At 39.6% G+C, this 26919-nt stretch overlaps 1 protein-coding gene and 1 long non-coding RNA gene across 5 annotated transcripts in view; one reads left to right on the top strand and one right to left on the bottom strand.

Annotated features, from left to right (window-relative positions):
• Positions 1-26919, bottom strand: part of CACNB2 (calcium voltage-gated channel auxiliary subunit beta 2) — a 303538-nt gene that overhangs the window by 201688 nt on the left and 74931 nt on the right. The window lies entirely within an intron of this gene.
• LOC123625805 lies at positions 17848-22169 on the top strand. Of its 2 annotated transcripts, none has more exons than XR_006730658.1 (3): positions 17848-17950; positions 18228-21748; positions 21851-22169. It is a non-coding gene; the product is annotated as an uncharacterized LOC123625805 (long non-coding RNA). The 2 variants fall into 2 exon arrangements; XR_006730657.1 differs by having other exon boundaries at positions 17871-17950; positions 21458-21748.

Genomic DNA, 26919 nt, shown 5'->3' with positions numbered 1-26919 from the left:
CATAATCTAACATCTGCCCCAAAGAAAGAAAAAAAAACTGATTCACCCAATAAGGCAACTATCATAGAGAAACCAATGATGCATTTAGGGGAAGCTTCACAGACTCGTTGAAACCATTATTAAAAAAAAAGCTAAAGAAAAGAAAGAAAGAAGGAAAGAACGAACAATGGTAGGAGAATATGTCTTGCCCCTTTTCTCTCTTAGGCTTGTTGTTTGGAAATCAAAATAGATTACATAAATTATTTATTGCCTGGGTGGTGGGGAGGAGAATGGTGATATGTTCATCACAAAAGTGCAAAGAAGGAGAAAAAGAAAACCCAATAAACAAAACACAAAGCTACTTCTGATGATTCAAACAGAAGAGAATTGGCTGTTATCTCAATGTAACACCAAGAAAGAGAACAAACACAGGCTTCTGGCTCGGTGGGAAGCAGATCTATTCAGCAGAAAGGTCATCTGGCAATAGAAGGCCTCTAAACCAACAACACAAAAGGCCACCTCGGAAAACTGCTACCTGCCTGGGCCTCAGCCAGGGGAAGGAAGGAGGAATGACACATCTCCGAAAATAGGAGCTGCTCGTTTTATATACAGCAAAGATGTCAGGGCAGCTTTTAATACATGTATCTGCTAAAGCCTTTAACTCAAGGCTTTAAATAAATAATCTGCTGGGTTTTTTTTTAATGGCCAATGCTGCAAGACACTTCAAAATGTTTTTCTTTTTAAACATATTTACCTATTTTTGTAACCACTGTTTTTAAACAAAGTTAGTTTGTGGTTTTTTGGTGAATTTCATCATTTCAAATCAGAACTAAGATCTCTTCTGCATTTGGCAGGTCCTTGTTTTGTAGGTAAATAAACTGGTTCTTGTTTTAAATCCTTAAAAGAAATATACACAATATCATCTGAATAGTGAAAAGAGGCCTAAAGTGTAAATGATTACATAGTTTCAAACTCTAGCAACTAAATTTGTTTTCTACTTTATACATATCCGACAAGAGAAAGGAAGCTAACTTTATACCATCACATAGCTGTGTGTGTGCGTGTGTTTATACACACAAGCATGTAATGAATTTTACATATATATATGTATATAATTCAATGAGGCATTTGGAGGAAGCTTCACAGACTCATTAGCAAAATAATAATAATAATGACAACATATTACAATGACAAGTAGAAACAGAGGCGTAGTAGTGGAAAAGAAAGAATTTGATAATATTTTCCCAGCATTATTTACATATTTACGCAACAAATACATCTGATGTACCTGTCAGAGGCCAGACATTCTTTCTAGGCAACAGAGACACAACAATAAAAAAGGAACGCAGGAAACTTAAAGTTCAAAGGAGGGCAGACAATGAAAGAGATAATTAGGATAAGGTCGAGTAAGCGCTACCACAGGGAAAAAGCAAGGATACCTAAGCAAGACTCAGGAACAGCCTCTACTGGGGGGCAGGGGCAAAGGACGGCATTGGCTGCTGCAAGTTGCATGACGTTCAATGCCACCGGGACCGCAGGAGCCGAAGGTGCTGAGAGCCAAGGCCAAGGAGGCAGACGGGGGTTTCATCAAGAAGCATCTCGTAGGACGTTGGTCAGATTGCACTTATAGTCTCAGGAAATGGGAACCGACTGAGGGTTTTAAGCAAAGAATACCAAGATTGCACTTGAGAAAACTCACAATGGTAGCTATAACATGGAAAGTGGATTGTTGGAGAATGAAGGCAAGTAGACCAGTCTGGGGGTGGCTGTGGTGATTTGGGGAGGGTGGAGAACGACTGGGGCCTGAGCTATGATTGAGATGCGTGGAATGGAGAAAAGATTCCAGAGCTCATGAGCAGGTGGAAATGACTAACCATGATGACTGAATGGATCTGAGAGTCAAGGAAAGGTACAATGACTATGTTTCTGGCTCGGACAAGTGGGAGTACAATGACATCACTTAATCTGACTAGAATGGAAAGAGGAGATTCAGGCATCAGTGGAAGAGCTGATGGAAAAACAGGACCCAAGAGGACTGAGCCTGGTCTTGCACGGGCTATGTCTGCAGCGTGTAGAGAGTTTCCAGTCAGAGAGTCTGGAAGCCTTTGAATGGATATACGGGTCTGAAGCTTGGAAGAAAGATCTGAGATGGCCATGTTGATTTAGCCCATCAGTATATACATATAGGATAGTTTTGCTTCAGTTTCTCTGTCCATTTCTCCTAAGTCTACTTTTTTCAGGTTTCCCCTTTTCTAAGCATTCCTCAAATGTGTTGACACTCACCAGCTTCTCTAGAGTTGAAGACAGACATGTGCCCACCTAAAGGAGTGCCACTATAGGCAGGAAAATAAAGATATCAAATGCAGATGGGAAGAATAGGAAGAGAACTATAGAAAAAGGAGAACGTGGACTCACAGAAGTGAAGGGAAGGGACAGTGGGATGGGAGCATGACCACCAGATATGAAAATCTGACTGTCTTGATAGGTATATATCTTTAGTGAAGGAAGATGACTCAGTAGGCCAGCAGAAATTAATGGAAATATCTCTTAAGATGCTGTATAATCACCTGCTTAGATCTCATATACTCCTTCTGATCTTCATTTACTTAGGAAATGTCCCCACAGCAAAGGCATGCCACAGTGCAAATAAACTCAGTAGGATTTGATCAGCCTTCATGAAACAGGTTCTTAGCATGGACAGCAAATGACTTAACCCTGACCCCGGCTGAGTACCTCTACATATAACACCCCACGAAGGCCAGGCCTAAAGAACCAGCCAGACTTTGACTTCTTTATTCCAAAGTACATAAAACAATTTCTCTCACAAAGTCTCATAAAACAGACTCCCCAACTTATAATTTTTATTCAATGCATTTCAAATTGAGTGTTTTTTAATGAGCTAGAATATATATTATATATATATATTAATTTCTATTTTATATGCCTTTCTAAAAAAGATGAGGAATAAATTAATTTTAAGGCAATGACCACATTAAATATTACAAAAATAAAAGGCACTTACTGTGAAATACCTAATGATATAAAGAGTAAAATCCCACCTGCCCCTCTATAATGCCATTCCTGTGAGCTGTCCATATACTGGTAAAGAAGTTCAGACCTCTACTCATGCAAACACCAATACAGACACAAACACATGTGGAATAAATGTAATCATACTATCTACACGGCTCTGCACCTTCATTTCTATGTAACACAGTCTCAGAATGGAGACCTCTTTGCATGTCAGTCTGTACAAATCTACCTTTTTCTCTTGGATGCCTGCATGGTATTCCCCACTGCAGGTGGTATATACCATTCATTTTCTCCTACTGGCAGACAATCCTGTTATGCCAAACACATTTTGATGTTCCATCAACTTATCTATCTCCACCACTAAACTGGGCTTTTCTGAGGACAGAGATCAGAGATCCAGTTCCTCTCTGTATTCCTAACTTTCAGAACAGCCCCAGGCAAAGAGCAGGTGCTTCAGAACTGCTTCATGAATGAACAGAGAGATGGTGTCTACTACAGTCCTATATAATTCAATAAACTTGACAAGTCCATTCTTTAAAACAATGAATGCATCCTCCTAAAAGTGATCACTCTTTTTCAGCACAGAAGAGGTGCTCAGATGCAGAGGGAAGCAGGCAAGACAACAATCTGAACAGTTCCCACTTAATTGAGTATTTACTATGTGCCGAGTGTTTTCATAATTTAACACATGCATCAATAGTCACTGAAAATCTATAAGGAAGATTCTATTATTATTCCTCACTTCACAAAAAGGGAAATCAAGGCACAGAGTGAAGGAGTGACTTGCCCAAGGTTCCCCGATGTGCAAAGTCTAGGCCCTTGCCCCAGAGTCTATTGTCATTCACACATCGAACTGTCCCTCCAAGGGGACAGGGAAGCACTGCCTATAATGGGATCTGCTCAGGGTCTGTTAAGGTGTCCTGCATCCTTGACAATTCACCAACAAGCTCATTCCCTGCATGTGCCCAGGGGTTGCCAACTGCTAACTTCATTTCATTTCCCCCTCTGTGCTCCTTAATGTTTATAGGAGAGTTTATCTCATTTTCTATGAATAAAATGCCAGTAGGTGGTGAAGCTTACAATTAAAGTAAAATTTAAAGCTCTGAAAAAGTTAAACCATTAGCATTTTTATTGTAGAATATTTTAAACACTCAGGTATGATATTTCTGAACCTGAGGCGTACTGCTCTGATGTAGGCATATATCAGAAATGACTTTTAAGAAAGGACTTTTTCATATCCTAGAGAGAGCAGGAGTTAAAGAAAAAAAAATTTTTTAGGACTTCAAAGCCACCTTAAAAATTTGAAAGGTCAAAGGAAGGATTTTAATGTGGCCAACCTTGAAAGCTAATAAAAACATATGAAGTCCCAAATCTGAAAAGTCAGCAATCTCTTTTCAAAATACATATATGAATTGACTTTAAAAGACTCAGGCATTAAAAGGCGAGTATCATCCTTAAAGGAGATTGTAAGACCCATCTGGAAAAGCTCCAAGTGTATAACACACAAACACACACACACACACACACACACACACACACGCACCACCAGGCATATGAATCTCATTCCTTTATTTGTGGAGGGATGGATTTGGTGCCACCAAAAACTCTTTAAAAATCATTTACCATGAAAAGGTATTTCCCAAGGTATGTATAATAATAAGTGCATAGTTTACACTTATTTTAATTAGTAGGGCAATTCTGATCATTTGCAAAAAGTATTAATTGTGAGTAAAAAAGTATAATTTTGAAAAGTATATTACCTAAATTCTACTAACCAGAAATCTCTACGAACTGGCACTTCAGCACTTCTCAAGTTCAATAATAATTGATTTTTATACTTAGAGGCACAACAAAATTTTCATTTTAATTAAGTTTAATTATAATTCAATTCTTTAACTCAGAAATACATTCCAAGCAAGATGAACAAAACACCATAGGTGGCATAAGAATGGATTTCAATTTGAATCTCAGCGTGGCCACTATCAGACACAGTTTATTTCCTTGATGTGAGGTCTTCTCACCTCTCAAATGATGCTATTATCACCTGCTTTGCCCACTCTTAAAGATTGCTTTAATGTCAAATGATGTAGGAGGCACAAAAGTATTTTGCAAACCTTGAAAGACTATGTGAATGTGCATCAGGTAACCATAACAACCAGAATTTAACTAAGGTACTAAATAGCTTAAGTTATGCTGTATCTACAAAAGTACTATCATTTGGTGATCTCACTACGTTTAAATCCTCTGAAAGTTCAAAGGTGATCACACACTAAGGAAAGTGTGATCTTTTATGAGATCAGGAATGTATGGAATAGGTCGCTGTCTACCATTCAACGCATTTATCAAAGCTTTTTAAGACTTTTAGTATTTAGCAACTAACACAGGCAGCAACCTCTACCTCCTAATCTCATTTCCCAGTGGCTATTGGTTTTTGGAAAACAACTATGTATCAAGGCCATATGTCGGTGCGGACAAACATTATTTCATTTTAACTCTCAAAACAAATCTCTAAAGTTTCACTATTATCCTGATTATATAGACAAGAAAACGGAGGTTCCAAAAGAGAAAAGAATTCTCCACTATCACACAGTAAATAAATGATAACATAAAGATTCAGATACAGGTTCTCATCTCACATTCTCATTCTATCTCTCTATGTATCACTTTGTCACTCAAGGCATACATAACTTAATAGAAAAAGAAGCAGAGACTTGAACAGGTAGTTCATGAAAGAAGACACCCAAATGGTCAATAGAGGTTCTTGACTTCAGTAGTCACCAGGGAAATGCGAAGTAAAATCCTGATAGGATACTTCCACACACCTGCCAGACTGGCTAAAATTCGAAAGAAAATACCAAGTCCAGGGAGAGCACTGCTTTTGGGACAAAACATTGACTAAATGCTTCAGAAAGCTGTTTCCCAGCATCTACTCAAGCTGAATATATAATATGTGTACAGTACCCTATGATTTGGCAATTTCATGCCTAGATTTGCATCCAGTGGAAACGCACACATAAACACTTACAATATGCCATGCCACAACTGTTTACAACAGCCCTATTTATGACAGGCACAAACTGGAAACTACCCAAATGCCCATCAGGACAAAATAGTGTATATGCTGAATGAGTCCATTTGAATAAAATTCAGAAATGGGGGAAAAAACATCCATGATACTGGAAGTCAGATGAGTGGGTGCCCTGAGGGAGGAGGGGGGCGATTGTGATTGGGGGAAAGACAAGGCTGCTCACTGTGCTTGGGGTCTGGTTTGGGGGTTGGTTACATGGGCACAGTTTGCTTTGGGACCCTTCCTCAAGCTCAATCCTTACACTTCTGCACTCGCTTTTCCGTGCACGTGTTATACTTCGATAAAAAGTTAACCAGAAAGAGTATCCATCTCTGCTCCCCAAAGCGTGCAGATGTTAAGACTTTAGAATCATTTTACAGAAATGCATGCAGAGCTTACCATGGTTATATAGCATTTTACATTTAAGAGTATTTATTCAGCTGACAGATTTTCGTGTCCTTTCACGTGAAACAGCAAGACAGTTGAGCTAAACACAAGAATTACTTCTAAGATACAAAGCTGAGTTCTACAAGAACAACTGTTAGGTGTAAACAAAAGGTGACTCAATCTTAAACATAAATAATAGTATCAAAAAGAGAGGCTTACACACTGAGTCTCACGGACAAAGTGCTACAGCCCACAGACAGGGCTTGTGGCTAAGGGAAGAAGTTTGCGATCTGAAAGGAACTTTAAACAGGTGAGGCAACGGAGACTAATAAAAGCAACAGCTCTGAATGGTAAAAAACCCAGAAATGAAGATCTGTAGCACATGCACATAACTTTCTCTGAAACCCACAGAACTTTCCTATTCTTTCTGAGAAACAATGTTAGAGTAGGAGGAATCCTTAAGAAAGCTGTCATACTAAAAAGGTATAAGAGCTAGTTGAAGATTGAGATACATACATGCACACACACATGTACACATGTCAGCTGAGTTATATATTATATCTTATATATATTCTATATGTAATTATATCTAATAGATATCTTATGTATACATATGTATCTATAGAAATGTTGGAATTTAGTCCTGGTATGATGGGAGTTGTCATTTCCCCAAATTGACAATAGATTTGAGAAAGGACACAGGATAGTCCCTCTAATGTGGCAAGACCCAGAGCAGTAGCCCACAAAGGGGACCAGTTGTCCCTCGCTCTGCTGATGACGTGGTTATTCAATGAGCAGCCTACAGATGAGGATTATCTGCTTTGCAGGCAATTAGAGGTCTCACTCATAGAAGCATAGTGGGTTCTTTTTCTCCACGGAAGTAAAATAGGCTTCAGATTTACAAGTACCTACTGCTCCAAGTTGGCCATCTATAAAGAAAACTGCGACCCACATAGTAAGGTGTCAAAGAGCAGCAGTTAAAATAGCAGCAGGTGGGTTCCAGGTTAGGGTTCCCAAGAGAGAAACATTCTAAAGTAAAGGAAAATTTATTTCTAGTGACCAAGGGTAAGAATTTCTTTTATCTTTGACACACAGACTGCCATGCTAGAAAGAAAAAATTTTTTTTTCCTTGGGGACACAGTATTTTATTACAAAAATAGAGTATAAACTTCAAGAATAAAACAATTCTAATTTAATGAAAAATGTGGTTTTTATTGTTTTCTGTGCATGAGTTATGTGCAACTTGAAAAATAGTTCTAGCTGCTCCCAAGGTGAAGAGATGTGTGAGTTACATATGCTTCATGAAGCCCCGGGCTCAAAACTAGTATGAGTTAAATACAACTCACATGGCAGTTAATGTGCTAAAATATGTTTATGGTATATATTTTGTGGTTCCTTAACCAAAACACAGGGTAAAAAAGTTTAAGAATTAACAGATGAACCAAATCTCTTTATCTTTTAGTCAAGACTTTATAAAATATAGGTTATACTGTCTCTTCTATTTATTTACATGTTCAGAGTAAGGAAAAAGAATAAAAATAAACAGGGTGAAAATTATTGCTTTGTTGGAGGGTTTATTTCAGAATTCCTGTATTCAATAGGCACATATAACCACAGCTTTCTTCTAATTTACTCTACAAGAATAAACAGAAATACATCAGGCTATGGAATTCTCACTCTTCATTATTCCATTAAAATAATGGATTTTTAATTTCAAATTATTTATTTTCAACTTCAGATTTTCTTTCTGTGGATAATTCTATACTCCAAAAAAAGTTTGTAACACTTATTCCCAAATCTTATTAAAAAGCAATTAATTTCAATTGCATAAAAAAAAATCTATCTCTGCAGATGTCGTCTTTGAAAATCTTGGCTGGCTACCTCCCTACTACGGCGACTGACTCCTGACGTGTCAACTGTTGCATTTAAGAGACAAATGGCATCGAATATATAGCAATTATAAAAACCTTTCAATCACAGGGGCTTTTTAATGCTTTTACTTATTTACTAAAATTGAACCCTATCTTTAAGATCTGATAGGAGTATAGTTATCCCTTCTCTAAGCACTCCCCCACCCCCATCTTCAACTTTATTTAGATCCTATCAGATTTTGACCTTGTTTGTCCTGGAAGTCTCATATACATATGAGACACAGAGTCTTCTGGTGGCCAATTTTCCAAGGTCACAGATTTTTTTTTTTTTTTAACCTTACATCCTTAAGTATTGATTAGCTCTCTTCGTTAATTTTCTACTTGTTTGGCAGCCAGGAAATTTCAAACGAGTGTTAAGCAATTCAGCACTGCAGTTTAGCCAGTCCACATCAACCTCCCGTTCGTTCTCTCTCACATCACTCCCTGAAAATGAAGTGGCTGCATGCAAAAAAAAAAAAAAAGTATGAAAATAAAGCAAGCGCTTGCTCGGAGCCCGTCGGCTAAGCGTGCTGCACAGCACATTTCAATTAGCATCCAATCGTGTTAAGTAGTGATACTTCAGTATTTGTGTGAGCCTGCCTTGCAGAATTTAATACTCAGACAGCCATTTTGCAAAAACACAGCAGGTCCGTGCAATAAGGACTGTTTCAGGGAAACAGTCACAGGATGATAAAGCTGTTGTAAATGCGGGCGTTGTTAACATCTGTGCCATCCATCAGACGATTATGATCTATTCCTCTGAAGCTGTTCAAAATAGGATTTCACATTAGCCTCTGTGGCTATCTTTAATGTGACAAACTCCATAGCGTTCCTTTTTTTCCCCCTCCCCATGCCATAATTCAAATATGAAAACAGGACTGCTCTAGGTGAAAGAGAATATCAACTGGTTTGAACTGAGACAGATCTCCGAGACAATGGACTTCCCAAACCAATCCCCGTGCAGGTTATTTCCAACCTTAAGCAAAGTAACATGGCACAAAAGAGAGAGAGAAAAACATTTCCGGGAGGAGAAAAGAAAAAAACATCTGAGCAATTCCTATACCTCAGGTGCCTTGACAACTCGTGGTACAAACGACTGATTGTCTGGTTGGTTCTCAGCACAAGGATTAAAAACATCTGAAAGAAGCAACATGCATCAGACAGACACGCAAATAGTATTTTCAGGTCCGAGCTGCAATTCTACAGCCATGGAAACTTACATAGGACACCCGTACTCGCCGGCGATGTACCAGCCCGCAGCACTGCATGAAGAGGTGGCAGGATGCAGTCAGCGTGTGGCTTCACCAAGCTGCACTGTGCCTTGTCTTCTTGTCACAGCCACTGTCCATTTCATCCCACCTTCTGCTCCCAGGTAAGAGACACGGGCAAATCAACACTTAGCTTCTGCCTCTTAGGTAGTTTCTAAAAAAACCACTGTTCCTGCAGGCATGCCAAAACTTTGTTCTCCCTGTTTGTCTTTTGTTGTTGTTGTTGTTGTTGTTGTTCCAGGTAATTTGAGATCTTCTTCTTCTTCTTCTTCAGGGGGGTTGCCTATTTGCAAAAATCTACAGAAAGTAGCATTCGTTTGCCTGGAGTAACTATAGCTAACACAGAGTTGTGACTGTCCAGATCATCAGAGTTTCTCGGCAGCGTTTTTAGAGTAGCCATTCTCAACTCGGGAGATTTGGAAACATCAGAGAAGAATCTTGCATTGCACGACCCTGCAGCATCCTGCTTTTACAAAGAGGAGGCCTATTCCTGCTGCTGTTTATGTGACTGCTTCTGAGAACGCTGCTGTTCCTGCTTCCACGGCTGCTCGGCTATTATTGCCTTGCTCACAATGCACAGACTGGCAACAGCATCCTTGATTCAGTGCTACCTCTGGAACGTTTTGGGCATATTTGATTTGCTAGTTCTCCCTCTTCCCTTGACCCTGAAAAATTACCAAGTCTAGACTTCAATTCACTGTGGATTCCTAGGACTACAGAAACACCCTCTAAATTGTCAGATGCTTTGTCCTGCAGTAGGTATTTCACACAAATTGTAAAGAAGGGTGGCTGGAGTGGCCTCAGGACCTGACTTGCTCAACCACTGCGGCTGCACAGTTTTTTGGTGTTCGCCGCCAAATGTTCATTTTCTATGTTAGAGCATATTAAATTAACAGAACTCCAGTGGGTGAATTTGATCAGAGTCAGACCGAATTAATTAGGTAACATATCACCTATGATTTAGACACAGTAAACTAAATAAGGCTACCTTCCAAGCCTGAGAGTTTACAAATCAATACTCCTTATAAGCTATTAATATTATTTAGATCTTTCCCTACAGACATAGTTTTCAGGCACTGAGCTGATCCTAACATTGTTCCAAAAAGGCTTTGTACATGTCACATCTAAAAAGATGAACCATTAAGGCATGGGGGATTCAACTATTAATTTGTATATCAACCCTATGAATACACACTGATTCATATAAAACTCATAGTGTGTCACAGCTATTGATCCAAATGTGTACCCATGCCCAAGTCACTCCATATACTGCGGCCACTTAAGAAGGTATGTTAATTATTTCAAGTCACAAATTAAGATCAACCACTATTATGCTCTTTAGGTCCATAGAAAAATGAAAGTCTACTCATTCTTAACACTTTACCAGTAATTTCTAAAAACCTATGATTTGCAGTAACAACTCTACATTATTATCAATGGTCTAAGAGGCTATCAGAACCAAAAAAAAAAAATTCCTGCCTTAGTTCAATCTTCTTTATTTGTCCCATAAAGTAACTGAGGCCCAAAATGGTTATATGTTTTATCAGTAATATAAGCAATAGTGTAAGTGACACCCTGTAATTTACATAATTTACACAGTCTGTGAAAATTCTATGGCTTTATCATTTACTAATTAATCCTCTGCATATTTAAAGGTCCAAAAGGAAAACAATGGACAATAGATGGACAATAAGGATACTTTTGTGATTCAATTATTAACAGAAACCTAGAGCAAAACAAAACTTCTGAATTACACTGCAAATTGACTCTTAAAGTCAGTCCCAGGGGAGGGGGGAGGAACCTCAAAATTTTCTGGACCATACAAGATATATTCTCAGTAGGAAGGACTTTGATTTTTTAAAAAATAAACCTCAGTGTGAAATACAGTAAGTAATAGAAGAGAACACCTAATTCAAGTTCAAGTTTTTTCTTAAGGCCCCCTTCATGACCTCAACCACCACACACTTACTAGAATAAATGAATAGAAATAAAGAATAAAAATTAACTCAAAGTTAGAAAAAGAGGAAAAGGCTGGGGAAATGATCTCTCTGTTCTATGATTCTGAATTTGGATTTGGAATTCACTTCACTTTTTATTAACTGTGATATTTTTATACACAATATGAGAGAGGTTCCCCAGTTCATTAGAGATTCCACCCACCTTGTCATTCAAGAATCCACAAAAGGATGCCAAGCTCTAACTTATTGGATTGGGCAAACACTTACTGAGCACCTTCTATTTGTCAAGCACTATGCTAAGTTGCTGGGGACATGAAATAAATAAAATACGGTCCATACATGCTTCTAGGCACTTACAACAACAGAAAAAAGAGAGCACAGTGCTTGAGTGCAGTGGGAACACCTGGGAAACACCTCCTAACTGTCCCTGGAAGGAACACGAATGGGTTCACAAGGACAGGGACACTCGGACTGGCCTTTGCAGAATGGGTAGAATTGCTTTCTGTGTAAGATGGGGGAGAGGGGGCGAGAATCCCAGGCAATGGGGCATCAAAGGCAAAAGGAAAGATTACACACAGAACAAATTCTGTTTATCCAGAATGTACAAGACGACTGTGTATACATATTCATGGTATATGCAGACAACAGGGATATATCCGAAGTCTTCATTCTAAACTGAGTTCTCCTCCAAATTCAGTCCTTATTCATCTCCATATCCCTAGCACTTAGCATAGCAACTGACACGTAGCAGGGATGACAAAGATTCACAGTTGTCCCCTCCAGATCCACTCTTTGCTTCACCTACAGCAACAGAAATAGACATTGGCTGCTGGGCTAAGACGATCATCCCAGTGGCCCTTGCCACATGGATGGCCACGGGACTAGATTCTGGGCCACGGGGAAGATGCAGCACTGGCACGTGCCAACACCCTAGTCACGTGCTGCTGCAGAGAGCTGGAACAAAGTCACTTAGGATGAGAAGAAAGCCGCAGGTTCGGGAGAACACAGCAATGAGATAGCAAGATCCCCAGCCCCTCGGATGGGGGTGCCACCATTTGCACTGTAACATGAAAGAGAAATGACCTCCTGGATTGTTTAAATTGCTGTTACTTTGACCTCAGTTATAGATGCCCAATTCAACCTGTATTTTAAAAAGTGCCTCAAAGTATTTCTGGAATGAATAATTAATTCACAGAATCCAAGACTATGGAGGTGGTGAGAGAGTGGGGGAGTGGGGGGGGAGGGTTAGCAGCCCAGCCTGGACCACCTTGAACAACACAGCAGAGAGTTGAGACTTTAACCAGCAGGACATAAGGAATTTCTCAGATTTTTAAATGTGAAAATATCCTGTTGTCTTATGAAGAAGTGGGGGAAAAAAATCTCCAGACTGTTGAATCTTAAAAAAAAAAAAAATGAAACTAGTCAAATAGTTCAATATCAATGAAAAATATGAAGCTTATGAGCTTTTGTACTTGTTTACAATAAATGTCCATCTACTAATAATAATCAAATCAAATCAAAAGTCAATAAAACTAGTTGTTTGGGTCATGTAGCGAAATTAAAAACCTAACGAATGGTTAAATTAGCCATTTTGTTATGAGATATATTAAAAGCAAAACATTGAAAAGTGATGATGAGAAGTAGAATGACAAAAGCAACAAAATAAAAGGAATCACAGATACATGCAGATCATACCCATGCCAGGTATACTTTAAAAATCCAAGAGATTTATTCCTGGGCAGTCTTTATAGAGCTGGAGAATTAATATTTCTTTACTATTCTCTTTCTACGTTACTACTCATTAGGTGAGCTAAAGCACACAGTAGATGTTAAACATTGGAGGAAGTGCTTCTTCTAAGAGGAAAACTCCTTGATAACAAGGGATAAAATGAGACCCAGAGAAGGCTTCTGTAGTGGAACTCAAGATTTCTTGCCAGGGCTGAGTGTGCCTCAGTGTTTCTGGTTCTTGCTGTGACTGTGGTTTCAGGTAAGAAGTGACCCTCCACCATCAGACATCCAGTCCTGATACTCACTGGACTCTTCCTTCACAGTACGTTGCTACAACTATAACCATCTAGAGCCTAGTGTTCTTAAGTTCACCAAAAACTTCTTTGCTAATTTCAGTACAAACACAAAAAGGTCCAACTGTCTATGGCCATCCATTCCGTCAACAGTAGCAACTGAGCGCCGCTCACCATGTGTGTCTCTCTGCCAGGTGCCAGTGATCAGACGACAGGTAAAATCCCCGAGGTCCTTGACGACGGGGAGCTTAAAATCCAGAAAGTGAGACTATGTGAATCAAATAACATAATTAAAAAGTAGTAAGTTCTTTGAATGACAGTATGGAACACCATGCACAGGAAAATGAAAAGCAAGGAAACAACTATTCTAGAATGAGAAGAGTCAGCAAAGACGTCTCTGGGAAGTGCTACCGGGGCTGAGCTCCAAAGGGTGGGAAGGAGTTAAACAAGCTGAGGGAGATGAGGCAAGGAGAGGGAATGTGTATATTCGCAGGGGTCTTTGCGGTGAAAGACAGACCTCTGTGCTTAAGCAGCTGGGAGACAGAGTGAGAAAGAAGGGAACAAAATGAGGTTAGGGAGGCAGGTGATCGCCACATCATGAGAACCGTGTGGGGATTTATATCTTTGTACTGAGAGCTGCGGGATTCCATTCAGACAGTCAAGAGGCACGATCAGATCTGTATCCTACAGAATCCACTTTGGCGGTGGGACTGAAGCTAGATGGGAAGAGGACTAGAGGGAGGCAGGGGGACCAGCCAGGAAGCTGCTGCAGTCACCCAAGAAGAAGGTGATGGGCTCTTGTGCTTAAGGTGGTGGAGGTGGAAGATGGGGAAGTGGGTGAATCTATGAGATATTTAGGAATTAAAAGATATAAGTCCAAGTACAGGAAACAGAAAAAGAAACCCAGTATTACTGATATATGTTGCCCAGTTCTCTCATTTCTGGACGTTTCTGGACATTTCTGTCCCTTTCTGAAGTTCAGTCTCCTGCAGCACAATGCGTGATAATCCTTTATTTTTATGCTTGTTTCAGTTAGCATCTATTCTTGGTCCAATCTTCCTTTCCCTCCTTAGCATCCTGAATAGAATATCTACCTGGTACATCTTCCACTGAACTTGACTTCTTTAGCCACCAAAGAGCACCACTCTATTTCATTTTAACTTCTAAAGAACTGAAAACCTCATTTCAGTTCTTTAGAAGAATTTCTTTCTCTAATTGTTGTTTATTTCTCACCAAGGTATCTGGGCTCTCTTTCGATCTGCTGGGGGTTTTTTGTTTGTGTGTGTGTGTGTGTGTGTGTTTCAGATCCACAACCAAGTATTTCTTCTCCATAATGAGAGAGGCGTGATTTATTTATTTACCACCTACCTACCCATAGCAGCAGAAGTAAATAAAATAACTACATACAATGTATGTAATTAGGGAAGAAGAAGTCATACTTCTAAAATTACTAATAATCATAGAATGTGCACTAGACTTCAGTGATAAGTTTAAAACATACTTTGTGCTATAGACTTAGATCACACATGCTACATTCAAGATTGTGAGACATCTGTGTAACCCTAATAAATCCCAGTTCTCTTATAGCCCAGTCATATTGAAAGAAGTACAATCTAGCAACAAAAGAGTAATTTAAAATCAAATGTCAATCTTTAACTGCACAGCTCAAAGAATATAATAAAGAATCCTATAACCCAGAGCAACACTTCCGAAAAATCCTTTTCCTTTCTCGCCCCACCCTCTCACACCCCAAAAGCCACCAGAGATCCTGCCCTCACTTTCCAGCACAAACAAAAACATCAAAAACTACCTTCTCCCAGGCACTCAGCTTCCTGACTCTCCCTCAACCTACATCCCCCCGATGTGCATTGGGTAGATTTGCTTAGTTTCTGTAGCTTTTTGTTTTCTTTAAGTTTTTCACATTGTACCAGATTCAGAATATTACTCGGATTCTTAACAAGCAAAGCCAGCAAACAAAAAGTCTATTCTTTTATTCTACATGTTCAGCCTAACCTCCTTCTACCCAAACTTTAGGTTTCATACTACAGAGTGGTGAGTGAGGTCAGAACATTATTAGATGCTGATAGAAAGAGAAACACTGAGTGAACAAGGCAAAATTCTCTTTATTACAGGGAGCAGAGGAAGGAGGGAGGAGAGGAGAAAGATCAAGAACATTCGTGTCTTAAAATTTTCCATGCCATGCTATTTTTAGAACACAGTTGACTAGTTCATTTCATTCATTGTGGTGATAAAGAAATGCAACATGTATGTAAGACAGAAAACAGTGGCCCTTGGGCGAAAAAAGACAAGGCACACTATTGATAGTGTAACATCTCAGGAACAAATCCATGGTGACAACAAGATAAAATATTTCCCAGTAGCTATGTTGATTTCCTCTTTGTTTGGAAAGACCAGGAAAGGGAAACACACATTTTCTCTGACGTTGCCATGGAACACTCCCGATAGATTTGGGAATTCTCTGCCCTACCTATAAACCGTATATATTTTTATTAAAATCCATATTTGTCATGAGTGTTGCCACCCACATGAGCCCCACCACTACCTCACCAACCCTGCTATGCAGAAATTCGTTTATAAAATTGACAATTTGCAACTTTTTGAAAATCTAGGAGCTCAAGTAAAAAGTAAAAAGAATGACAGCTAACAGGCATCAACTCCTACTGAGGTCCAGTCACTGTTCTGATCACTTTATTTTAACCTTTAATTCTCATGAGAACCCCTACAAGGCTTTTATTTGCATTTTATAAACACAGAAATGGAGGCACTGTGAAGTTAAGTAACTTGTTCGAGGCAATGGCAGAGTCAGGATTTCCATCCAGATTTTTTGACTCCTGGGCCCGTGGTCTTAACATACCTTCTTAAACTGTCTGTGAAAGGTAAAAACTGATTTTACAAGCTGACCCTGGAGGAGTACATAATGGCTAAGAAATTAACCAATCCAATCATACAACAGACACTTTCCCACCCTGAGCCACGATCAGCCTGTCTTTTAATGGTTCCTTTCTAGCAGTTTCCCAAATCACCCTTGTCTTTCTGCAAAACATTCCCACCCCTGCACTTTGCCCTTTCCCTTTCTTGCAAAGTCTGAAATTTGACCAACTGCAACATTCATTTTATGCCACAAGTATCTTCCTATTACAACTGAACATCTCTTAAATACAGGAGCCATGACAAATTATTTAAAACCATATTTTATCTATCTATAGCTAGTTATCTATTCCTCATGTTGTTTCAGAAATAATTTAAGACAATTTTCAAGGATAATTTAAAAAAAAAACATTGAAATAGCATGAAATAAAACAGTGATTAAAAGAAAAAAAAGCAAACCAAAGACGGAGGCACACAATGGAGGCAGAAATGAGGCTTGAAATGCATCCCATAATAATGGACACGCTTCTTACAAATGGGCCATAAATCTGGCTCTAAGCTTTCTAGCAGCCAACTCAAGAAGGGAAACTCAGCCAGTTATATGATTTACTGTCCATAAGCTTAAAATAAACCAAATGCTCAGAAGTACGACTCTGCTTGGCATTAACGCCAGACACTGATTTCTCCTGGAGGGCCCATAAAAAAAGACATTGTGTAAGGTTGCAAACAGCATTGCTGATAGCATCCTTACAGTAAATGGGTTTGAAAAAGCTGCTTCTTAGACTGAACTTCAGTGGAAGCTGAAAGTCTCACGCCATAGCAACATTCAATAAAATAATCTGGGTAGAGAGAGGAGAAAATGGACTAGACAAGATAATTAACTCCTTACAGATTGGACTTGCCCCAAGAATAATGATAAAAACGGTAACAAAAAGAGCTAACATTGACTGATGCAGGCACTCAATAAGCATTATTCCTTTAATCCTCATAACAATTAAGAAGATGACTTATTACGTATCACCAGGTTAGAGGTAAGGAAACCAATTTAGGAGTTGAGTGATTTGGTTAAGACCATACAATTCGTAAGCAGCAGAAATAGGATTTGAACCCATATCTGTTGAACTCCAAAGCACTTGGAGTTCAACCACAACGCCTCCAGAGTTTTAGACAGTAAATGGACTCTGTGTCCTTTACACCATCCCACTGAGTATTGTTTCTCATCAATGAGCTTCAGATAAATAGCAGATGGCAATGACCTTGAGACTATTCAACACAGAGCACATGATTTACCAACAAAGCTGGAACTGACAAAGGATGAGAACACTGACGGGAAGGCCCTCCCACCTCAGCTTGCAGCTGTAGTTAAAGCAGTTTGGAGGCTTTTCCTCCAAACACCTTGTGACCATTGGGAAGTTTCAGAGAATGGGAAGAGGAGGAGGTAAGTAGCTTCAATGCATAGACACTTTGGGAGTAAGAACAGACCCAGGAGGGAACTGGAGTGTGAGCCTGCATGGCATTGGATCTTTGGATGGGGGCTTAAGAGAGCAGAGATGGGAAAATGAAAATAAGAAGAAGACAAAGATGAATTTTGTCTAGTTCAAAACAATCTGCTTGGTTTTGGGTTTACACTAGGCTCCTATGCTGGTCACAAGTATCTGGGTATCTTAAGTCTTACATCTTTCATTTGTCTAAAGGCAAATGATTTTCTTCCACAGTCATTGCTTGCAGAAGTGCTCTCCACTTTTAGAATGGACAACTTCTGAAGAGATGAGACAAAACTGAGGGCACAAAGACCTCCTTGAGGTCTTCAAAAAATGACCTTTGAGCAGAATAAAGGGAATGAAGTGAATGGAGAAGTGAGACACATGACCATGGAGGAAGAAAATTCCAGGCAGGGGCTCTGGAAGAGGAATGTACTTAGCCACAGAAGGAGCAGCAAGAGGGTGCCTGTGGCTGGAGCCCACCACGTGGCCAGATCATTTAGCTTCCTTAGGCCACTGTAGGGACTGGATTTTATTCTAATTGCAAGGGGAAGTCATTGGAGGGCTTTGAAAAGGACACATGATTTGGTTTACATCTCAGAAGTGGCATCCTGTCTGCTGTGTGGAGACTACAGGGAGTCACTGAGGGAAAAGAGCATTTTTTGAGACTATTGCAATAGTTCAGGGAAGAGAAAAGGGCTTGGTCTAAGGCATCTACAGTGACAGAACTGACCTATAGATTGATGTTGTGTTGGAGAGAAAGCAACTGAAAATGAACTCAACTGGAGGCTGGCAGGGGCAGATGGGGGCTGAGCCACCAAGTGAATGGTAGTTCCATTTCCTAAGAAGGAGAACACTTAGGGAGGAACAGGCTTGGAGGAGGAAACAAAACATTCTTAGGGAGGATATTAATTTCAAGAAGTCTATTGGACCTCAATGAAGAGAGGTCAAGTAGGCAATTTAGTGGTTGACCACAGAGTTCAGAAGAGAGGTTTGAGTAGAGGTATCAAACTGGAAGTCAGCATATCGACGGTCTTTAAAGCCATGAGCTTTAGTGAAATTCCCTCGAGGAGAAAGGACAGAGAAGAGGTCTGAAAACTGATTCCTAGGTCATTTTGCCATTTAGAGGTAAGAGGAGGAGGAACATCCACCAAAGAAGTGACCAGTGAAGAAGGGAAGAAACTAGAAGAGTGTAGTGTTCTTCCAGATGGAGGAAATGATGTGATTGGTCCAATGCAAGGTCAATTAAGATGGAGACTGAAAATTGATCATCAGATCCGGTCAGGTAGAGCCCACCTATGATGAGGACTAGCGTGAAGACCCTGAAGGGACTGGGCCAAAAGTCTGATTGAAATAAGTTCAGTAAAGAGAGGGAGACCAACAATTTGATACAGTGCATAGAGACAACTTTCTCAAGATTTTCTTTAGCAGAGAGTGGAAAAATGCAAGCATTGCTGCAAAAAGATGTGGGAAAGAGGCAATTTTCTTCTTTGAATAGAAGGCATTAGGTAAGAAAGGAAAAACAAAAGATGTTTCAAGAGACAGAAATCGCAGGAGCAAAGACCTTGGCTGGGCCAGGGAGATGAAATCCCATGCACAAGCAGAGTGGTTGGCTCAAATAGCTCTTAGCTGGCTCACCCACTGTAACAGGAAGGAAGGCAGAGGATTTGGGTACAAGTGGGTAGATTTAATAGTAGCAGTAGGTAGTAGGAAGTTCTTTTTAGAGAGCTGCTATTTTCTCAGATGAAATTAAGAGAAATATCATTAACTGAGGCTGATGAGACAGGAAGAAAATTTTGCAGATTTGAGGACAAGGAAGGTGTGAAAGAGACCTCTCCGAAGTACTTGAGTGGACTGCCCAGGAAAATAGAATCATTATACAGTAAGAAGTGGAGGCTGACATTTGTGGTCATGAACTTCAAGCAAAACAGCCCCCACAGTGGTGGTTTTTTCCCTCCCATGTTCATCTGCTGTAATTCAAGGGCAGAGTCAATGACATGGAGATGTAGCCTGATTTGAGATTTCCCAGGAGTTCCGGACAGAGCGAGAGAGGAATAGAGAGATGAGAATGTCTGCATGAATCATGGTGGAAACTCACCAATAAGGAAGAAAATGTGGATGATGGACTATGAAAAGACGCTCGTTACAAAGATATAAAATTACAGAACAGAACAACAGGAAAGATTCTCAGACAGTAACATCAGACATGTCAAATAAGATCACAGACATTCTCTTTTAAGATACCTTCAAAAGAAGTTCATCCTCTCCTAATACTAGCCTAGCAATGGAGCAAGGTGGTGGCAAAGCCATGGATGAGAAAATCTCAATTTTTTTTCTCCATCATATTTAGTTAGCTGAGAACAGCACAAGAATGATAAATGCAACAGGAAAAATAATCTTCTCTAATTTAAGATCAGAAATAGTAGAACCTGGGAAGGGTCATCTGATTAGAGATCAAATACTTCAAAAAATAATTGTCATTTGTTTTTTAATGTATCCCTCTTTTGCTTGTTACTTGAATGTGTACTTGAATTTGAATATTGACTACAAATATGAAATTGAATATTGAACATATATCGTTACTCCAATATTTTGTTTACTGGGACTCGGATATAATCAAAAACATTAACCTGCTTGCTTACCATTCTTCTCTTTAAAAATACAAGCTCATTTTTACCTGGCAATTACTACTTGTACAAACATTTCAAAAGTCATTTCTCTGGCTTTTCAGTAAAAATACAAAGATTAAAAATTCATAAAAATAGATGCACATAAAAATAAAGAAAACATCTTCTAAATTGCCCAGGTTGACTTTAAAATCTAGTTAGTTAACCAAAGGAATGTACCAGGGTCATGAGGAGGACAAATGCTCCTTTGTGTTTTAGCTGGAGAAAACAATCTGCAGTTGACCTTTGAACAGCATGGGTTGGATCTGTGCAGGTCCATGTGTAGCAGATTTTTATCAACCAAATGTGGATTGAAAATACAGTATTCAAGGGAGGCACAACTAGCAAACATGAAGGGCCAACTTTTCACATACATGGTTCCGCAGGGCCAACTGTGGGACTTGAGTACCCATGGATTTTGGTATCCATGGGGGTCCTGGAACCAATCTTCCCCCCCATACTGAGGGATGAGAGTATGTCCCTAAATACTTACAACCTTCTTATAACTCATGTGATAGCTTCTGTTAGTCTTGCTGTTTCCTTTCTGTTCCACCCACTTCTCAGTAGTTTCTTTACTTTTACAAAGAAATTATAAGGGTTTATGTGGGAATTCTCAAGATTACTGAGTCAGAACTGAGCATGACATGCTTCTGTTCTGTTCCAGAATCTTCTCTTTCTCCAGATGGCATTTAAAAAAAAAAAGATTACTGAGTTAGATTCTACCCATTTCCTTATTTGGCTGTTCTGGATTTTAAAGTTTCTTTGATTTTTTAAACAAACTTTTGCTTATTTCTGTAGGCAAGGAGGAAAGAGATCTTCCATGATGCAGTTGCAATCCGCCATCTTAACCCCCCCATCCTAACCCCCAATAGAGTCTACTCGTTTTCTTTACACATATGGTAGCAGAAAAGACAGCTTGGTGTGCTCTATGGCAAGGCACCTGTGACAGCTGACCCTGCAGTCCTGTGACATCCATCCAGCCACTCTTGGCTACAAGACCAGTGTTCCCATTCTCCCTCATCCTGGTGAGAAGTTCTTGAAGGAAGATGATCCTCTTCCAGTGCAAACATGTCACACACCCACTGCCCTGTAAGTTTATCCTTGGGAATTTCAAATACATCTTAGCTTTTACATTTTTTCTCTTGCCTCATTTTTTGTGCCTATTGTTAATATTTTATTTCTTTTTTCCAGGTACCTTTTGAAAGTTCACCTGTATCTTTAATGGAACCAAGAACACAAAAAAGAGTAAGCGTCTTCTGTTGTAACTCTAAATGCAGTCTCTCCAGTGCATTTAAAACTCATTACAGTAGCATCTCATGTATTTTTTCTATCAACTGCTGTTTAAATATTTTTTATTCTCAATGTCTTTTACATGATGTTCGATTTTTTTAAATTTTTCATATGACCGGATCCATCCATTTCTTCACAATATTTGCTTTTATTTATATTCTGAGTCTTGTTGCATTGGCCTGAATTTCAAAAACATTAAAAATAATGATTATTTTGAGTAGTTTTAATTTTTTCCTGCATTTAAAGAGATTGCTTTGTATGTGAGAATACAGACTCCAAACCCCACTACTGGGTCCATAGCCTACCTCCCCCACCTGTAAGTTCTGTGACCTCACACAGGGTCCCATTGTACCTCACATCTAAATTGGGGCTAAAATAGCAGCTACTTTAATGCTTGTTATGGTTATTTTGGTTCCTCTGTCTCTTCTTCCTTTTTTAATAACAACCATTAATTATTTCAAAAACACTGATTTTTTTTCATGTAGCCAGGCATGGGTTTTAACCCGGTTCTAATATGAAGGTAGAAGAATCTCTACTTAACCCATAAGACCATAGGTCAGAATGAAATGGCAGGATACCTACAGTACAGAAGAACTTTCATACATGGACTAACACTGATTTTATTTCCTAAAAATTTCATGGCTCTACTTTTACTGTGCTCTATGAGTTGTGATACGTAGTATTTTTATTTGAAATATTTTCTAAACCAGAATATCCCCCAATGTGGATTTCTGTTGATGGATCTATGAGAGAGAAAGGCAATGGAGCAATAGCTAGGGGGGGAAATGCCCAGACATTTGTGCGACTCCCACAGTGGTTACCACTGTTGATGGGAACGTTCCCAGGATACCTGCTCCGTTGGCATTTGCCGCAGGAAATATGTAGACAACTATTGCTTGAAATAGTCTGAGAGTATAATGGTGGTTTCCTCCTCAATCAGATTCATGTTCACCAGGGAGATTTATAAATTCCTATTTGGTTGGGATTATTTTATTTGAACATGTTGTTTGTTTTGAGTTTCAGCATCTTGTGGTTAAGAGAATGTGCCCTGGTCATTTATCTGTTTTACAAGTATCTTGAGCATTTGGTATGAGCCAAGCCCTGGACAAGAACTGGAGATTCACTGGGGAGGAAATGCAGGCAGATTCCATCCTTAAGGATGTAGTTTTATGACAGTAAAACTGTTACTATAACAAGTGGTTCGAAGAAGAAATGTAGGTGCTGGAAGAGTTGACAAGAGACTACTTATTTCATCTGGTCCACTGTTCAGGAAGAACTTCCCTGAGGAAATGAGGCAAAATCTGAGATCTGAAACACGATAATGGTAAGTAGATAAAGGGGAGAAGGGAACAGCAATTTTGGAAGAGGGACTAGCACGTGCGGAGGCTCCATGGGAGGCAGCATCCTGAACAAACAGCCGATGCGATGAGAGCAAAAAGGAATTTAGAGATATTGGATTCCATCATGACTAGAGAGGAAAATTGTACTATATCATGCAAGGCTTTTAGGTAAAATATTTTTCCCAGCTTCACTGAGATAAAATTGACAAAAATTGTATCTATTTAAGGTATCCAACTGGATGTTTTGATATACATATACATTGTGAAATAATCACTATGATCAAGCTCATTAATACTTCCATGACTCACATCATTACCATTTTTTAATGTATGTATGGTGAGAACACTTACTCTTAATTAATTTAAATATACAGGACAGTATTGTTAACTACAGTTACCGGGTGGTACATTAGATCTCCAGAAGGTATTCATCCTGCAAAACCGAAACTTTGCACCCTTTGACCAACATCTTCCCATTTCTTCTTCCCCCGGCCCCTGGCAACCACCCTTCTCCTCTCTGCCTCAATGCTTTGGGCAATTTTAAGGGGTTTTGTGTTTGTGAGAAGAATGATGGAAAGTCAATGAGAGGTTTTAGCAAGAGGAAGATATGATTAGACTTTCACTGTGAAAAGATCACTCCAGATAGGTGCAGCGTGGGAAACGGGTTGAAGTGAGGGCAGAGTGGGGGCCGCTGACCAATGCAATGGGCAGGTGGGGGCGGCTCGGGGTAGGCTGGCAGAGGACAGGGTGGGAGACACTCAGGACACTTAATGGCAAGACCAAAGGAGTTGGTGATAAACTTGCTCTTGGATCCTAGGGAAAGGAAGGCCACCCAGAATGACGCTGAGGTTACTGGTTTGTGTAACCAGTTAGAGAGAAACACCACTTGCTAAAAGAACAAACACTGGACAGGAGCCAGGTCGGGGGGCGGGGGTGGGGGGAGCCAGATCACAAGTTCAGCTTTGGACGTGTTGTCTGAGGTGTCTTTGAGAAAACCAAGAGGCGATGTCAAGAAAGCAGTTGGATTTGTTCCCCAGACAAAAGATTAATCGTAAGTTACCTGGTTAAGCCCTCCACGCTCTCATAATCTCACTACAGGCAAATCACCAAAATGCAGAGTTGGGCCAGACTCATTTTGAGTAAATCACATACCACGCTGCTGTGACACTTCATTGACACTCCGTGTGAGACTCCCATCAACGTTTTGGGTAAAGTTTTAGACATGCAAGAAAAGACGCTTAGCAAATTGAGTCACTGCAATTCTTTTGCAACATGTTATTTGGTTTGTAGACTCACATTGTCCAAGAGAGAGTCCAAGTGGAACCGAACAAAATGTCAATATGTTTTTGGGCATTTGTCTAATGTCAGTGGAATACTCAGAGTATTTGTTATGCTAGTTCAAAGCATGAACTATTCCTATCATTCCAGCCATTTAATATTTTTATGAAAACAAAACTGCTCACACGTAAGATTTAAAATAATTTTTTTTTTCAATATGAAGCTATTCAAAAGTTGTGTGAGTTTGTTGCAGCTGTTGAGGCAGAGAGGCAGCTAGCTACCCGAGACTCAAAAAGAATCAGCAAAAAGCTAAGATACTGTGTACATGCCCAGACAGGTGACTTCTGGGCGCAGAACCCATAGGTCTTTCTTCAAGACAGATAAAAGTACTTAGTGGTTTATAAGATTTGGAGGCGGGAAGGGTAGTCTAAAAACTAAGAAGAAAATCTGGAAAAATTAAGATCCAAGAATAACTAGTACTTAGAACATTTTCCTACTTGTAAATTAGACCCGGTTCTTCAAAACTGAGTTAATAATTGTATTCAACAGCCAAACTTCATCAAGGAGCCTTCTTTTGTTCAAGAGTTTAAGCCAAGCCCTGTTTTAGTCTTTGTGGCCACTAGGTGGCAAACTTCGCTAAAGAATACTGTCCCCATTGAAAAGATTTTTTTTTTTTTTTTTTTTTTTTTTTAAGATTCAAATCTTTGTAAAAGCATTTGGGTTACAGATGCCATCAAATCTTAAAATACCTCTTCAGGGTTCACATCGCCTCTGTAATTAAAAAGTAAATTCAAGATTTCACAATCGTAGGAGTTTAGAAATAAACTAATCGGGTCTTTCATTTTCTAGAAAACTGAAGCCAAAAATAGTTGAATGGTTTGCTGTCATGTTAGTTAGAGGCAGGGATAGGGCTCCAGCTCAGGCCTCTGAAATCTCCCTGTAGTAATTTTCCACACTCTTTTTAAAAACTGTAGCACTATAACAATTATGATTATCTGAATGAAGCTATTCTGGCAAATAAGAAGTCATTCTTAGAGTAGATCATAAAGAAATTTTGAATCACTACAATCCTATACTCCTTGGCACCCAACTCACTCATGCTACACTATTTAAAGCAACTTACTAGCTCAAAAGATTTAAAACCACCCTTTAAGAAAGTCTAGTAAGTAATTCCTTATGTTGGATTGAGGGTTTTCTTTTTTTTAGGTTCACATTTGGTGGAAAATATATTAGTCAAGATAGATTTGGAAATACCATTAATCAAAGAATGAGAAAAATGAAAAGAATGAAGTAGGTTTGTGATAAGAAAATGAGAATTGAAAGAATGAACCAAGGTAGCCCTCAAAGCTCTGGCATTGTACAGTGCAGAATCGGTGCCTATGTGTGAGGCGGTCTTGGAATATTAGCTATCAAAAGCTTTCATTTTGTTAAGTGAGGACCAGACTAGCACTGGAAGAATTTCAGGAAGTGATGCCAAGAATCTGAAAAACAAAACAGACTTTAATCACGGTTTGGATCCGAGCGCACTCTATGCCAATCATAAGGTTATGTCTGGGGTGGATGTGGGCAGCTATATAAAACTAAATGCCAAATGCAATGAGGAGAGATGCTTCAGAAAATAGTCTTCATATTTCCCATCCTAAAGTCAGTCTACATCTGGCCCAACCTTCTATCTGGAAGATCTCCAAAGGGCAAGACAACATCAGGTCCAAACTAGGATATGCTCCACGCTACAGACAGAGAGTAGAGAGCAGAATGCAGTGGGTGAGGCCACAAGAGCCTTTGCAATCCTTCAGCCATGAAATCCTCAGTGAATAAAGCCCAGACCTCTTAGTATAGCACACAACACCCTGTCTGGGCTGATTTTCTGCTACCTTTCTCCCATCATCCACTCTCTGACTTCAGTCTACTGGGGTGCACTAGGGTATGCCATTACTCCAGTGGGGTACACCACCACACTCCTTCCTGAACAACTCCAGTTCTTCACAATTCCTCACCTCTTCCTGTCTTTGCTTACCCACCTGAAGAACTATTGCAGTGTCAAGACCCGTCTGCATTTGTCTCCCAGGCCTGCCACAACAAGGTATCATAGGTTGGGTGGCTTAAACCAATGATTCTCTCACAGTTCTAGAGATGAGAAGTTCAAAATCAAGGTGTTGGCAAGGCCATGCTGTCTCTGCAGGCTCTAGGGCAGAACCTGTTCCATGATTTTCTCTTTGCTTCTACCGCTGCCAGCAGACCTTAATGTTCCTTGACTGGCAGATGCATCAACTCAATCTCTACACCTCCATCTTCACATGACCATCTTTTCTGTGTGTCAGTGTCTTGGTTTTCTCTTATGAGGACATTCGT

The sequence above is a fragment of the Lemur catta genome, chromosome 1 (genome assembly GCF_020740605.2).
Source record: "Lemur catta isolate mLemCat1 chromosome 1, mLemCat1.pri, whole genome shotgun sequence".
NCBI classification, from domain to species: Eukaryota; Metazoa; Chordata; class Mammalia; order Primates; family Lemuridae; genus Lemur; species Lemur catta.
This window is presented reverse-complemented; position numbering and strand designations above follow the sequence as displayed.